This window comes from Corythoichthys intestinalis, chromosome 4 (assembly GCF_030265065.1).
Source record: "Corythoichthys intestinalis isolate RoL2023-P3 chromosome 4, ASM3026506v1, whole genome shotgun sequence".
Classification (NCBI taxonomy): Eukaryota; Metazoa; Chordata; class Actinopteri; order Syngnathiformes; family Syngnathidae; genus Corythoichthys; species Corythoichthys intestinalis.
Window position 1 is genome coordinate 15,101,793 of NC_080398.1, and position 16,374 is coordinate 15,118,166.

At 39.9% G+C, this 16,374-nt stretch overlaps 1 protein-coding gene across 5 annotated transcripts in view; it reads left to right on the forward strand.

The window, feature by feature from the left end:
• Window positions 1-16,374, forward strand: part of LOC130914404 (transcription factor HIVEP3) — a 107,164-nt gene that overhangs the window by 44,656 nt on the left and 46,134 nt on the right. The window contains exon 2 of one of the 5 annotated variants that reach the window (XM_057833562.1): window positions 8,613-8,658. The exons of the other annotated variants lie outside the window; for them this stretch is intronic. The gene's annotated coding sequence lies outside the window, so the exon portion shown is untranslated. The remainder of the gene's footprint in view (window positions 1-8,612; window positions 8,659-16,374) is intronic. 5 annotated transcript variants of the gene reach the window in all.

The following is a 16,374-nucleotide window of genomic DNA, read 5'->3' on the forward strand; positions in this document are numbered from 1 at the left end:
AATACTCCTAAATCGGCAGAATCTTGTCCTGAATCTATCTTTAAATGATGAAATAGTTTTAAAACTTTGACAAAAGTAGACAGAAGGGAAATTATGGAATAACGGGAGCAATTTTAACAACTGTAACAGTTGATTCACAACATTAAATTAATTGAATGTAGTTTAAAGCTGCTGATTCAGAATGGGGACTGGAGTTTTTTATTTACTGTTGTTTTTGTATATTTGTTTACTGTTATATGTTAACTTGATACTGAAATAGTAGTTTGGTTTAGCCTGAGAGGATTTTTGAACAATTTTGGAACTAATGTACAAAAAAAAAAGGAGGAGGGTGCATCAATAATCGTTTTATAATCGAATCGGAGCCTCTGAATCGTAATCGTAATCGAATCGTAAGGTGCCCAAAGATTCCCAGCTCTAGTATTTACTGTGTAAATTCTCACTGAAGGTAATAAAACTATGAATGAACACGTATGGAATTATGTACTTAGCAAAAAAAGGTGAAATAACTAAAACCATGTATAATATTCTAGTATCTTTAAGCCACCCTATGCTCTGATTACTTTTTTGTACACTCATGCTATTCTCTTGATGAACTTCAAGACGGAGTACCTAAAATGGTTTTTGACTTCACAGGTATGCCTTTTCGGGGTTGATTAGTGGAATTAATTGCTTTATCAATGCAGTTGGGGTCTTCATTTGTGTTGCGTTGAATGATGTGTGTCTTAACGTTTGGCCTCTACTGTATGTTTATACTGTATATGTATACACAGACATACCGTACATACACAAATGCACACATCTCACTCGAAACAATTTTCAAAAGTTGAGAACTGTAAATACATTTTTAAAACTGAATGTGTTTCACCCGATTCCGATCTTCTGAAAAATGACCCGGCCCGATTTCCGATCACGTGATCTGATCGCTGACCTCTTTAATTCTGATGAAGCAAGCAGGCAAAAGAACTGTCACTAAGCAGCTCCTCCTTGTGACTCATCCCGTCATCCCACCAGGCAACCATGCGTTGTTAGCCTGTGTAGTGTGCCTCTGTGTTCCCTCCCGCCTTCTTTCTGATAAGCCCGTTCTATGTGGCGGCTCGTCGCTCTGTAAGCGTGTTTATTTTAGAGCGTGTGAGTCACACTTCCTGTACTCTGCTAGTGAGGCAACGCTCTATGGAACAGCAGGAGCTGCGTTCATTCTCAATTCTTGCTTTCTCTGTCAGTGCCTTTCCCTCTCGCTTTTTCTCGTGCGGCAAAGTTGATAGGTCCAGCCTTGTTGCTGCGTAATGCGGGGGCTTACTTGAATGGATGACACTGTGGAATTCATTTACAGATGCTGTGCTCCGACAGGAACTTGAAGATATATGTAAATGACACATCTAGGCACAACATCTATCAATCTTTCTGACTTTTTTTTCCCGTTGACCTCTACTGTATGATAAGATGTAGCACCAAATTTCAAACACTATTCGTAACCGGAGACCCAAAAGTGACTTGAATTTACCCTAGGTGGGATGGTGATAGTTGTGACAGCTACAGTCAAGTCCATAAGTTTTGGGATATTTACAATTCTCTTCATTCTTAAAACGTTACCACAATTGATTTGAAATGAAATAAAATAATCTGCTGTCACTGAAGACTTCTGGCGTGGATCCCACATTTTAAAGTGATCCTCTAACTTAATTACATGTAGGCTCTAATAAACCACAATTGTTCTCTTGAAGTAAAATATATTGTTTGAAACACATAAAATGTTAAATCAATGGCAATATTTTATAATATTTAGTCCATATTTTGACCGTTAGTTTGCGCCATGGTTTGCGGGCTCGCAGTGATGACGTAATTGGTATCTTTCCAAATGTGTAGCGTGTTAAACAATTGCTTATTGCTGCCTAAACTCGCGAAGTAAAATGCCACAATGTGCTGCTTTTGGATGCAATTTCCAGTCAAATGGAAACAAGGGGAGTGAAGTGAGTGGTCAAGTGAATAAATGTGCATAAGTGGAAGCTTCTTCCCCTTTTTGGTCCCTGTATGCACATACCCCACCCACCACGCGTTACAACTGGCGCCCGAAAATGTTTCCTGGATCCTCAGTCAAGTAGGGGATCCGTCTATTTTCTGGATCCAACGGTCCCACCACGTCTGCAATAATGGTTTCGGATTTGTCCATTTTTTTGATTTGTCGGTCCCACAGCGGCTTTTCGGATCAGTCTATTTTGTGGAATCGACGGCTGCGACATTGCCATGGGATCGGTTTAATTCCTGGATCTTCGAGTGAGTAAAAAACGCGGATTTGGATTACTATTGCTATCTTTTATGTTGACTATTCTTCGTGGGAGTTTTCCCCAAATCATACTAAATAATTAAAGCACTATGGCACGCTACAATGACGACAGTGACTCTGACATGGACCTCACAACAATCTTGGAGTTCGTCAGGGAACGCGTGTTTGCTTACTGCTGAGCTCCCGAGTGAAGAGTGGTCAAGGTGGAAATATAATTTTTTTGTGAATAAATGCATAGTGGAAGCTTCTCCCCTTTTTGGTACTTTTATACACGTATCCTAGCTACCACGCGTTACGATGTACAAGACATGGATTACACAAGGTGTGCTCTTTGGCCTGTACTGTATGTAAAGCACACGACAGCTCTGGATGCTAACAATCTACATAATTATATTGGGATAAGTTTGAAAACGCAATATGCTTACCTTGAATATCTGCTAATAAAACCAGAGTTCCAAACAGCATACACTCTCGCTCCCAACCGGAGTTCCAAACAGCATACACTCTCGCATCACCAGTTTTGCCCAACTTTTGTCCTATCAGGTATTTGCTGCACGCATTTTTCCCTGAAGCTTGTCTTGTGAACAACCGACAGTGCTGTTCTGCTCGTCACTTTTCAGATCTGGTTCAAATAGGAAGGGTAGAACTGACGACATGTTGGGAAAGCTAACAAGTGACACGCTGGAATTTCGGAAAATGGGACCAGTGACGTCACGCACTGCGATGTAACAAGAATGGCGACCTATCACTTAAAATAATTTTACAAACTTTATTAAAACAAAAACATTAAGAGGGGTTTTAATATCAAATTATTATAACTCATACTAACATTTATCTTTTAAGAATTACTTGTCTTAAAAATAGAGGATCCCTTTAAGAGACTATCAGTTATGTGACAAATTAACAATCATGAATCAAACCTTTTTACTTCAATGCAGGATTTCATTCCTGCCGATTGGCCACCAGGCCTCTGCAACTGCCTTCAACTCTTGCTTGTTTTGGGGGCAGTTTCCCTTCTGGTTCGTTTTCAGGGAGTGAAATTCATACTTGACCGTATTCAAGTCAGGTTATTGATGTAGCCATTACATAACATTGTATTCTTTTGCCTTAAAAAAAGTATTTGCTTGCTTTCACAGTATATTTTGGATTGTTGTCCGTCGGCACTGTGGCACGCCGTCCAAAGAGTTATAAATTTATCTGAAGAAAGCAAGCAAATGATTAATTGATCAAATGAATATTATACTGTCCAAAACACTTCAAAATGCATCCTGCTGCTTTGGTTAGCAGTCATATCTTCAATACAGTTTATTTCAAGGCAAACAGTTATATCGCCAGTTAGGCATGTGCCGGTATGAGATTTTGACGGTACGATAACCGTGAGCAAAAATACCGCGGTTTCACGGTATCACGGTATTGCAATTATACCTCCAAATTTTTGAGATGTATGGTTTTTTTTTTTTTTTTTTTTTTTTTTTTTTTTAAAACAAAACTGTTTTCCATTGAACTGTTTTTTTTTTTTTTTTTTTTCAGAACATATTTGCAAATTGGAACATGAATATAATGTGAAAACAAATTAATGTGAAAAGAAATAAATTAACAAAAAATAACAAATATTTTATATAAAATTAAAAGAAATAGAACCTAGACTATACCCACAGCCACAGCTCAAGTTGCTCAATATTAGAGCAAGAACAAAGTAATTGCTATAAAAAAGTAAAAACACTTCTAAATAAAATTAAAAATATATACTGTATGACTTTTTTTGAGGGGGAGAAGCTGAAGTTTCGCCATTTTCAGCCACTGTGTCAACTCTCTTCTACATGATGTCATGCCTTTGTGTTAAAAAGAACAAAGAATTCATAAGTTAATAAGTTGGTTAAAGATGTATAAGGTAGTTTTGTAAGTTAGTTAAAATGTAAATATTGTTGAGGAAAGGTTTCATCTAAAACAAAAAGTGAGGAGTGAGACCTCCTTTCGCAATTAGCGATCTTTGACGCGATCCTTTTTTTTCCCCTCCCTCCTTCATTTAAGCTTGTTTCTCACTCAGCGGCTGTGAGACATAAAACGTCGACAAAGCTGCTCTCCCAGCTTAGCCTAGGCTAACATTCGTCTTTGTAAGTTTTAGTTAGTTTGTATATTGAATTTGAAAGGAAAATGTGTGTTTTGTTTTTGGCGACCTTTTTCATGGTGCTACTGCTATCCTGTTGAACCTACTGACATGTGGAAAAATACAATTGTATAACGTTTTAAATGTATTCATTTGTATATTTCACCACGATTTGAAAGCTCAATAAATTGAAGAAAAGTACGCCTTGTGTTTGGAGGGTTTGTTTTTGGGTTTGCTGGCTGTTTAGCAGAATAGCGTCACTGACACTCACGGCAACAAACAGGGGAAGGGTGAGCGCTGCCGCACCAAGCCACTTCGGCTGCATTTTGGCACATGAAAAATAGCGAATACCGTACTAAGGTATGACGGAAAATTTTAGTGGTTTTGAAACCGCGACGTTTTCACACCACGGTAAACTGTGAAACCGGTAACCGGCACATGTCTATCACCAGTGAATTCCTACACTGTAAACTTGATTTGGATCAAAATATATCTCATATGATAGTGTTTGGATCCGACAATATGTGAATTGTGAAGATATCCCGGTATTTATGGACTTTTATGTCAATAGTTTCTGCATAAAGGCATCACATACACAACAGTGTCAAACTCACCACCTACAACACACTAAGGCAGTACCGAAACGCGTATCGAAATCGCGATACTCAGTGTCACTATCCTGTCTCGTGATGTGAGACAATAGAATTGGGGCACAGTTTCAAACCAAATATTCACATCTTCTGGTAACTTAAAACAAGACGGTTTGAGACATTGACAATGACTTCCATTCATGGTTGAGCAGGCTATGGAGGATAGGCCATTTTACTTTTATTGTTTTGCAGTTGCAACATTAGAAAATGAGCAACAGTTTGCGCCAGAGTATGTTTAAAGGCTGTTTAAACTAAAGCAAGGAGCATGGCTGAAAAATCCCGGTTTAAAATTGACGCGTGGCAGCAAGCTTGCTCGGCTTTTTAAGCAGTGAAAAAGGCTACGTTCATACTACAGGTCTTAATGCACGAATCCGATTTTTTGTCATATCCGTTTTTTTGGCGTGCCCGTTCAGACTGCCTTTATCCATTGAGACCGTTCAAGTATTACGCATGCGCACTAATTCGCAGTCAGACACGCGCTACGCAAGAAGACACGCATGCGCAGAAGCATCAAAACAAATGACAGACGTCATCCGTCATTCCAGGGATATCATATTTTGCTTTTCAAAAGGTGGACACAAATAACAGACCTAAATAATCCCCGTTTAGGCTTATATTCAAAGTTTATATGGATCGATAGCATGCACGCACTGTCCGTGCACGTCACACACACATACAGGCAGTTTGTCCCGACTCTCGGCCATGGAGGCAATGTTGAAATATTGCTCACTTGGAACAGAGAGAAAACTGAGCATTCTCAGGCTTATCCTCAACCCATTTTTATTTTTTATGACTGTTGTCAAGCGCAGCCCTTCCCCAAAAGCCGTGTTCACTGCAAGCTAGGCGCTAATAACGCACAGGTGCATCACTACGGTAACGACTCTCTCGCTATTTGATGACGTAATTGCTGCATTAAATCCGATTTGCGGGACTGGACAGTACAGACCGCCGAGACAGTCTGGAAAAATGTGGCCCAGATCGGATTTAGACCACATACGAAAGTGACCCAGATCGGATTTGAAATGGTCCCGTTATATGCGACTTGTCACGTTCAGACCGTCAAGTTAATGCCTCACTCGAGTCGGAAAAACACGAAAAAATCGGATTCGTGCGTTAAGACCTGTAGTATGAACGTAGCCAAAGTGTCTGCTCCCACAAAAGCGGAAGTATTTCGTATTGTTTAACATATGGCAAGGAGCCTCATAGTCAAGAAGCCTATTGCATTAACATAACATTGTCAAAATCAAATCTTCAGCCTCTGTGTTGTGAAGCGGAACATAATCAACTCCATTTAGACATAACGCTACTCTAGGAAAACTAGAAATGTTCCGAATATTTGACTAGGTCATGAGGTGGTAAATGTCCATGTAATATCCAGGTCAAACGACCCGAGTAATTGCTTTCAGACATGAGCGTGACCCAGGTAAATACTTGAACATTACTGGACTACATCATATGGGGCTTGATGTTGCGGTCATCCACTGGGAGAGGAGCATGCACTACAAAGTCGGCACCCCTTATCAGATGTGACGGCAAAGGAATTTTTTTCCAGAGGTAGTCTAGGTGTGGTAATCCGACTTTAATATCAGATGGGCATGTACCTGCATTTTTTTCAAGTCTGGATTCTATCCAGTGTTGTTTTTAGCAGCCCTTTAGAGTTTTGTCTTTGTCTTATTCTTTTGGACAAAAATACTTAGTAGTCTTTGTCATATTTTAGTCATTTCAAAATGTGTTCATGTTCATCCAGTTTTAGTCAAGGAAAACTCAGACAAATTTTGTCGTTTTAGTTGACAATTCTCAAAATGTCAAAATGGAATAAATATACTGTATATATATATAAAGGTTTCCAACAATTTTCAATGAACATTGACAGACGAGCACACAATTGTACAGTCTACAAGGACATCAACATCTTCATGATGATAATACACTCAGCACATTATTTGCAATTCATTACTGACCTGGACGCCACTAACTGTACGTAAAAAGTTTTCCAAGACTTTAAGAAGACACAAAGTCACTGCGCTAAATGCTAATGCAATTGCAAACGCTATGCTAACGCTACAGGTTAGTTTAGTGTGTGATGGTCACTCAGCACAGGCCTTTAAAGGCTAAATCAACATGGCATAGCCAAGATAAGAAAACAAAACTTGCCAAGCAGCACTTCACACGTGTTTCACAAAAGGAAAGGCACAGTACGTCACATGAGTGACATGGCCAAACACTGCTAAGATGCGTGCTAACTACACATACAATAAGAAAATATCACACATTGTGAACTTATGACGGAAACTTTGGCGAATTTTCATCTCGTTCTCGTCTTGTCAGAAGACAATTGGCATCCATCTAATTATGTTTTAGTCTCCCAAGACACGTTTTTAGCTCGTCATCGTGATGTCATCGTCATGAAAAAAAATTGTTAATTGACAAAATATTTTCGTTATCGTCATCGTTGACGAAAACAAAACTGATTCTATCAAATATAATTTTGTTGAAGTTAAAAGCATAACCTGTTGTAGGTGTTCACTGACCTTTTGGAAATTGAGTTCTACCTCTTGGGTAATGATTAACAGGAAGGATCTCCGCTTTGATACACATTTAGAAAATTTCAAGTTTATTTTTATTTTATTGCTATTATTAATATGCTATATTTTGTTTTTTATATTTTGAATCATATTAATTTAAATCAGGGGTGTCAAACCGATTCCTTAAAGGGCCGCAGTGCGTCCTGGTCTTTGTTCCAACAGATCCAGCACAGACAGGTCAACCAATGAGATTTCTGCTAAAGCAAGCAGCACTTGACTGCAATCAACGGATTACACTTGTAAGACACCAGATTGGTGAAAAGGTATGCATCTCGTTTGGTTGGAATGAAATCCAGCACCCACTGTGGAACCTTTGGGGACCGGTTTGACAGCCCTGATTTAAATGATCACTTCACCAACATTTCTAAAAAGTCTTCCATCACAGGGTTATGTGGCTATTCTTAGTACAGGGCTGCGGGTTACTCATTTGGTCCTTGGGGGCTACCTGCTGCCTGCGGGCACAACTTTGCCGACCCCCGCCCTATTGTATGTCAACAAACCAGATTGCATATTTTGGAACCTTTACAGTGGAAACACAAACAGATGCGTCCTGTACGTAGCAAAATACAACAGACCTCAGCTTTGTAAAACACGGCTTTTTATAATCTCTGCTATGGGACAACCTAATGTTTGTGCAAGTTTAAGAAAGAACAACAGACATTCATCTTATTGTGGCGTTTACTTTTCGTTTCACTTTCCTGGTATGCCATACAATAAAATGTGTTTTGAAGTGATAATGACGATTAGGAGGATTTTTATTCGTTTGACCATAATATCAATTGCTTGCGATTTCCTACTGCGCCTTTCCCCCTTTTCTCCTAGCGTTTATACAGTACAGTGGAAACATTCATTTGGTGTTCCCCCCCGGTCCCCTCTCTCCATCATTCTGTTTTTACCTCGCCCCCTCCCTCTCTGCCTCTCTCGGCAACACACCCACTCAAGCAGTCATATCCGCTCTCACTCTCTGGCTCTCCATGCTTGTCTCACAGAGCCTGTGAAGCGTCTCTGAGGGGGAAGACCAGACTGCTCTGTCAGGTAATCTCAACTCTGTCTGTCTGTCTTTGAGACGCCCTCCCATTTATCTCTGTCTCATTTAAATCCATCTTTGTCTGCCTCAGATTGCTCAGACTCACTCCACTTGTTTTCTTTTTTTCTTCGTCACTATCTGTCAGATAACTTCAGTGGGTAATTTTCACAAGTGGATTGGAAGTGTTGGAAATGGTGTAAATAATATTTTTAAAGTCCCTTCTGAAGAGATTTTTTTGTTTGTTTTGTGTGTGTGTTACGCAAAAACACCCCTGAACCGAATTTCATGAAACTTAGCTGCAGGATGTGATATTGACTTGGGGCGATCCCATCAAGTTTTGATACACATGTTAAAAGAATTAAATGATAGTTGACATTCCCATCTTACGATGATGTTTTTTGCCTTTGTTGATTTAGCTCTTGGAATGTGCATTGCTGCCACCAACAGCACTGGAGAGGAATAGCCTCAACCAAAACTGAAGACCTGGCTATTTTCAAAAGTATTGCACCTCTTTCTCTCTCATATATTACAGTAACCACTAGGTCAGCGATTCCTAACTGGTGGACCATTCAAGATTAGCAGATGTAACATAGGAAATTTATATTTGGCGTGTAAATCTTTATTTATTTATAAATAATGCTGTCTTTGTTTGTCTATCTATGCCAATAATGCATAGTGACAGGCAGAAGAATGAAATGCTCTTTCATTGGATGTCAACAGTTACAATACATAATTGATTATCCGATGTTTGCTTATTTTGTTTGTTAGATTTTATCATGTAAAATATGTGCCTTCGCTCAATAAAGGTTGGGAACCACTGCTAAAGTTATCTAAGAGGACTACCACTATTTGACATTATTGGCATGGCCATGCTTAGGCTTAGTTTTAATAAATTGGGTGCATGAAAGAATTGAGTCATATACACTCACAATCTTTTAATTCATAACAGTTTATGAGTTAAAGAGACTATTTTGTCCTCTTGTCTTCATTAATTGTCTACCACCTAAAGACTACAATATAGAAATTGAAAAAAATCAACTATTAAATATGAAAAACATCTTTTTTTTTTTTCAAACAAAGTATTAAATAATACTAATGTATTTTTGTTTCCATGTTGTTTGACAATTGATAATGACACCAAAGTAGCATTATGTCGACCTTTAGGAATATTGTAAAAACTATCAAGGTGATCAGTGTTATAAAGTTGAGCTTTCTTATCAAAGCATTGGGAAATCCTACTATAATGCGTCTATAATCCCATCATGTCCTGTGCTGAGCATATATAGACTGATTGAGGACTCAGGTATGTTGTTTCCTCAGCTGGTGTCTGCCGAGACGTTCTGACTTAAGTGGCAACTCAGAGCAAGTGAGGGGCTTTAAGCTTGGGTCCAACATCTGCTTCAGTCGTATATATTTTTTTTTCTTTAACCCAACCATGGTGATCTTGAGTTTCTGGCTAAGATCTAGGGCTGGTCTTTGAACACTTCAGATCTCAAATCCAGTTTTGGATTTCTCAAGACGCCACTATGCATAATGTTTTTCGTTGACATAAACCAGCTGTCACTCAAAAACTGGATGGATGTCAAAGGTCATGCCAGCTTGTCGATTCAAGCAGAGGGCACACATTCCCCCCTCCTTCACTTCCTGCTGCCAGTGTGTGTTTGTAGTCAGAGAGGATGCTGGGAGATAAATTTAGACCTCCAGTTCCCTCTCCATCTGCCGATGCTCAGAGTAGGTTTGTTTCCATGGGAACCAGCACCAGGCTACCGTCAGTGAGAGAGAACAGGGAGAAAGAGAGAGGTGTGTATGCGTGTGCGTGGCTGTAGAAGGGGTGACAACAGCTTTTTAAAAAGCACTTAAGTGACTTTATCTGTCCTCGGGGTGCAACATAATTTATTGTTTAGCCCATTTTGGTATCCATCATTACCAGCTGCGTAAATACATGTGGGTATTGATAAGGAAATGATCGTGCACTGAGCTAAGTGTTTTGTTTTATTGATACGCAGCTCTGGAAGTATAAAGCCTAGACTTGATAAAGAGACATGCACGTACAGTATGTGTTGATGTGTGTGCAATGAGAATATCAGTGTGCCAAGGCCCCCCTGATTATCTGAATCTCACATACTGTAAATTTCTCACTAATTCACTCTTTCTCTCAGAGGGACCAAATGTTAATCACAAGAGATGGCAATTTGACTACATTTCGCTGATCAATTAAAGATTCATGAATGATGCTTCCAAAATGAGTTTTCTCAGAAGTTGCTTCCATGGCTGGATAACAAACAGCATCAATGGCATGTTTTTTTTTTTTAATGAAAAATTTGAAATAATTCACTCAACAGTGCCTTTGCTGGTTCCAGCCAAATAGTACACACCATTTTTTCCTCAAGACGTTATTACCGTAATTTCCCGGATATAAGGTGCACTTTTTTTTTCTTCCCAAAAATGCACTTGTAAAATCATGGGTGCTTGTTATACACAGATACAGGGAGAGAGACAGAAAGATTCATCATGAATCATGTTCCAGTGTCAGCATGGACCAGCACAATATTACCTGATCCAAATGACAGTGATATAATAATCAAATTTCATGTTGTAAATAATTGTTTCCATGATGATATTTTTCACGTCTAATAAAATTAAAATGCTTTTAGTGTACTAATTGTCTATTACCGGAAAGGATGTGACAAAATATCGAAATGGTGATATATCGTGACACTTTGGATCCCAAAAGGTTAGCGATATGCTCCTGCCAAGAATCGAGATATCGTTTTAAAAAGGTGTCAATATCTAAAAATAGATAAATAAATAAAAGAAAAGAAAAAGGAACCAACAAGTTGCTACCAAAATCTCAGTTAACTCTAAGGCTGCATTGACGGTGCACGACGCCCAATCCATTTAGACTGGGTTTTCAAGGCATTTACAGGTCACTTGCGGTTCATTTTAGGGCATTTATAGGTCATTTCCTGTTGAGTTTGAGTCACCGCCTATTCATTTGGGTGATTTCCAGGTCACTTCCTGTTCTGTAACTCAAAATCAACAGGAAATGACCCATAAAATACCCCAAAATCAACAGGAAGTAATTGAACATCAACAGTTAAATGACCTTAAATGGCCCAAAATTACCTCATTGCCTGGCATTGGCTGCCACTGACGGCCATAGACGTTCAATCCGTTTGAAGTGGGAGGGATGGCAGCGAATGAACGAATGTTCATTCGCTGCCACCCTCCCATTTCAAATGGATTGGACGTCTACCAGTGATAAACTCATTCCAATTCACAGCAGAAGCGTGTTTTTCTGTTTATTAGTTGTTGTTCAGAAAAGCATTCTAGGATATTCTACAAATAGGCATGTGCCGGTATGAGATTTTGACGGTAAGATAACAGTCAGCAAAAATACCACGGTTTCACGGTATCCACGGTATTGCAATTATAGCTCTAAAATGTGTTATTTTGAGATGTAAAAAAAAAAACTTTTTTCCATTGAACGGAATTTTATTTTTCTAAATATATATTTGCAAATTGGACCATCAACATGACTATAATGTTAAAATAAATAAAATAACAAAAATAACAAATATTTTAAATAAAATTAACATAACGAGAACTTAAACTTGCAGCCCCAGATCAAGTAGCTCAACATTATTTAGAACAAGAACAAAAATTATTATTTTCCATAAAAAAGTAAACACTTCTAAATAAAATTTAAAAAATATATACATATATTTTGCAGGCACTTCAACATTTTAGAGACATACTCATTTTCTCCATACTTCTCACTCAGTCCAAGTTATGATGCAGGAATGTGAGCGTGTTCACCTTTTCTGGGTTAGGTTTGGAGCGGTGAGGTGAGAGGATGTGTCCACTACTACTGTTGATAGTTAATTAGTTGAATATTAATGGAAAGCAAGAGTGTGACTCGTATCATATTTACACATTATACACACCCTCTCAACACAGAGAGTCACTAGAGAGAAAAAAACACCACAAGCTGTATTATGAAACTGTTATTTTGAACAGATGTTTACAATGGCGAAAGAATTAAGGTTGCCAACAATCTTGTATTGTCTGCGAAAGCCCGCTATATAGGAGATTCTGATTGGACCCGTCGGCGTCGGCAGTGGCGGTAACAATCGGAACTTCCTATATTCCAGGTTGTCCTGCACAATCCGGGACTGCTGGCAAGTACCCTAGCGCGGAAGACTTTAGGAACGTTGGCCAATGGTAGAGAGGAACCCGATTAGTCGTCTTGACATGCTAACTAGCCACATTATCTGCCTCGTTAACAAGCTAGTTACGTGACGTGAAAGTATTTGTTTAACTATCACTAAACACGCTGGAGAAAACTCGGAGCTGGTGGGAAACATAAATTACAGGAAACGTAAACGACAGCATTTACTTACCTTCAATTTTGTATAAAGTGACAGATGATGGTCACGTAAATGTGAAATCTAGTTTGAGGTGCCGCCCCCCTTTGCAGCCACCCTCCGCAAGCAAGCCTTGCCTTCCTCCTCTAATCCGTGGCCGTATGCTTCTTTTCGGTAACGAAAATACTCCCATACAAGCGATTTTGGGGTTTTTTTGACAGAGGAAAAAGCTCGCCACCTTCAGCCATTGTTTCAACTCTAGTCTATAGCACAGAGTAGCGTCACTGACGTACATAGCAACAACCGGAGGGGAAGCGGTGCGCGCTCCTGCTCCATTTCTCGCTGCATTTTTGGGACATGAAAAATAGCTAATACCGTACTACGGTGTGACGGAAAATTTCAGTGGTTTTAAAACCGTGCCGTTTTAATACCACGGTAAACCTTGAAACCGGTAACCGGCACATGTCTATCTACATATGTATCGATAATCGTTGTATCACCATATCGTCAGATCATCGTTATCGTGAGCTTTGTATCGCAAAGTGTATCGTATCGTGAGGTACCAAAAGGTTCCCACTCGTATTTACCGGTACATTTTTCTTACCTTGTTGTCGCAACATGCCGGCTTGACACGGCCATGTTGTCTTGAAGAGAACATATACGGCGATCCGTTTCGTATAAATGTTGACCGTGTGGCGAGCTAGAACAGATGTCTAAGGAGTGTTGCCACGGAGCCAAGCTGCGTTGTTTTATTGACATTGAAGCTCACAAAGTAACAGCGTGCGTTTTGCTTGCTGCGGCGGGAGATGTTTGTTTACTTCCGGCTGTTCATTTAACTAAACTCTTCCCCCCGGAAACTACACAACTTGCCAACATTAATTCCGCAGGTGAAATCTGTTAAAACTTGCTACAACTGCTTACTTTATAAAAGTTCGAGGCACGAAACTCATATTTATTGGTGCTAAAATTAGGGTGCGCTTCATGCAGGAGTACAAGAATTTTCCCTAGATTTTACAGGTAAATTTCGGGTGCGCGTCATACACGGGTGCGCGTTATATTTGGGTAATTACTGTAATCAACGATCAACTGCACAGTCTTCTAAATTCTTAACCAGAAATGAGTGACTGCAGATTTCAAGGAACTTTACCGTGAGCTTTAACTAAGGGGCAGTTTACATGGCGACTCTGCGACACGAAGACGCAATGACTGTGTTGCGGAGTTGCCTCGCGTGCATATAGTGTCGGCGAAGACGAAAATTTCTGAATCCCGCCTCCAAAGTGGAAGAATTCGATTGCGGGGGATTGAAGGGGGTTATCTCCGCATGCATATCAAAGGCACCCGCGGCGCGACACCGCGTCGATAACGTTAGCACTCATGCACGTCACATTGGGCATGCGCAGCGGTGCTACTAAACATTAAAAACAGCAAATATGGCGGAATGTCGGCTTTAATTTACTGTTTAATAATAGTTTTTAAATTAAATATGTTGAATGTCTCAATTTTTTTGCCTTTTTGAACAAAAGAAAAATGCCATCGCTTCGAGTGGGCGGGCATATTTTTTTCCGGGCTTAGGAACTTTGGTGGAGTCAAAGTGCATCATTCGCCGTCGCCTTGTAAATCTGCACTGCCCCCTGGGGCCTGGCATGAATACTACATTATTTTCATGCGGAATTGCAACATTGTTCGAATGGAGACGGGCCCATATAAATGCAAACATGAAATTTTTCGTCTTCTCGGAGAGTCACCATGTAAACGGCCCCCAAATGAGTATGGATACAAAATAAAGTCTTAAATGTTTGTCACCTGTAAAATCAATGAGGCGAATCCTACAATACATTTACAGATTTTATAGTATGAGAGACTGATATTTAATTTAGGGAACAATATGTAACCAGCCCTGCAAGCAGGACTGAACGGGCCCTCGCGGTATGGCGCAACTCGGACGTATGCAGGTTGGGGCGGTGGCAGATAGTCCCCCCTAATCTGGCCAAGTCCGGGAAAAAGTATACTTTCCCTTAATGGCGAAGAAAGAATGGTCATGACAACAGACACAGAAATGTGGACATGGGCCTTAAAATGTAGTATTTAAAAGGGTCTTGAAAGTACAATGGTTAACCTGAAAAGAAGTGGACATGTATAAGTAAAATGAGTGACTCTCTGTTGCCAGTAGTTGGCGCTGTAGGCTTGATACAAATGAACACTACAGGACTCATGAGGGTGAGACTCTCACCAAGCAGGGGAAGGTTGGCGCAGATACATATTGGATGTCTGAATGTTCAGAATTTGTGGCGAGACAAAATGATGACGGTCATTTAGACTTTCCAATTGGACCCCTCTGCGTCGACGAAACAACATTTTTCAAAAGGCACCTGAACACATGTCTTAAGGCTCCCCTGATGCAGGTTCGAGGTCAATAGATTTTTTTCCCCGAGAAGGAGGAGCCTTTTTCGTTAAAAAAAAGTGTGTATCTTGTTCCCACTAGGGGGCGCCAGGCATAATGGGTAATATGTCAATAAGGTCATGTTCATGCTGGGATACCTCACATGCATGGCAGATATGAAAGATAGATTGCAACTTGTATTAGGAAGTTATTAGTCATTTACTGAATTGGCGTGTTGCCAAAAAAACGCTCGACTTTGGTGACCCGCCCAGGTCAGGCCCGAAAATGAAAACTCAGCATTTTCATAACCTAACATCTCATATGTGTCATCAACAGTCTGACCAATTTTGAGGAGGGTCCAACTAACTGCCTGGGCGTAATGATCTCAAACGTGCACGTTGGTTTGTGACAAAAATGGCATGTTTTGCAACATTCAATCCAAAATACCCGATTTCTTCTTGGGTTTGGAATATGAGTGCAAGAGACTTTTTGGAGCAGTTTTGCACAATGTATCGACTCCCCAAATGTCATAATTCTACGCTGAAAAAAACTAATAGGTGAGGCCATTTTGAAAAATTCAAGGGGGCGCCACTTAGCCATTTTAGTACATATTTTCGCAACGCTGCTAAATCTTCGAAATGTACGTGAAGCCGCATGTAAATGCAAATTTTGGTGAGTTTTCGAGCATGTTAAGACCTTCAAATTGGCCATTTTGAGAAAAAATGTCGAGGGTCTTTTCACGTTCCTGTTTGGACACCGCCGCTTCAATGAAAACTCAATATTTTTCATCAGATACCTGAACACATATCTTAAGGCTCCCCTGATGCAGGGTTAAGGTCAATTGATTACTTTCCCGAGGAGGAGGAGCCTTGCTCGTAAAAAAAGGTGTTTCCTGTTCACACTAGGGGGCGCCAGGCCTAATGCGTAATATTTCAATGTAGTTGTGTTTAGGCTGGGACACCTCACATGCATGCCAG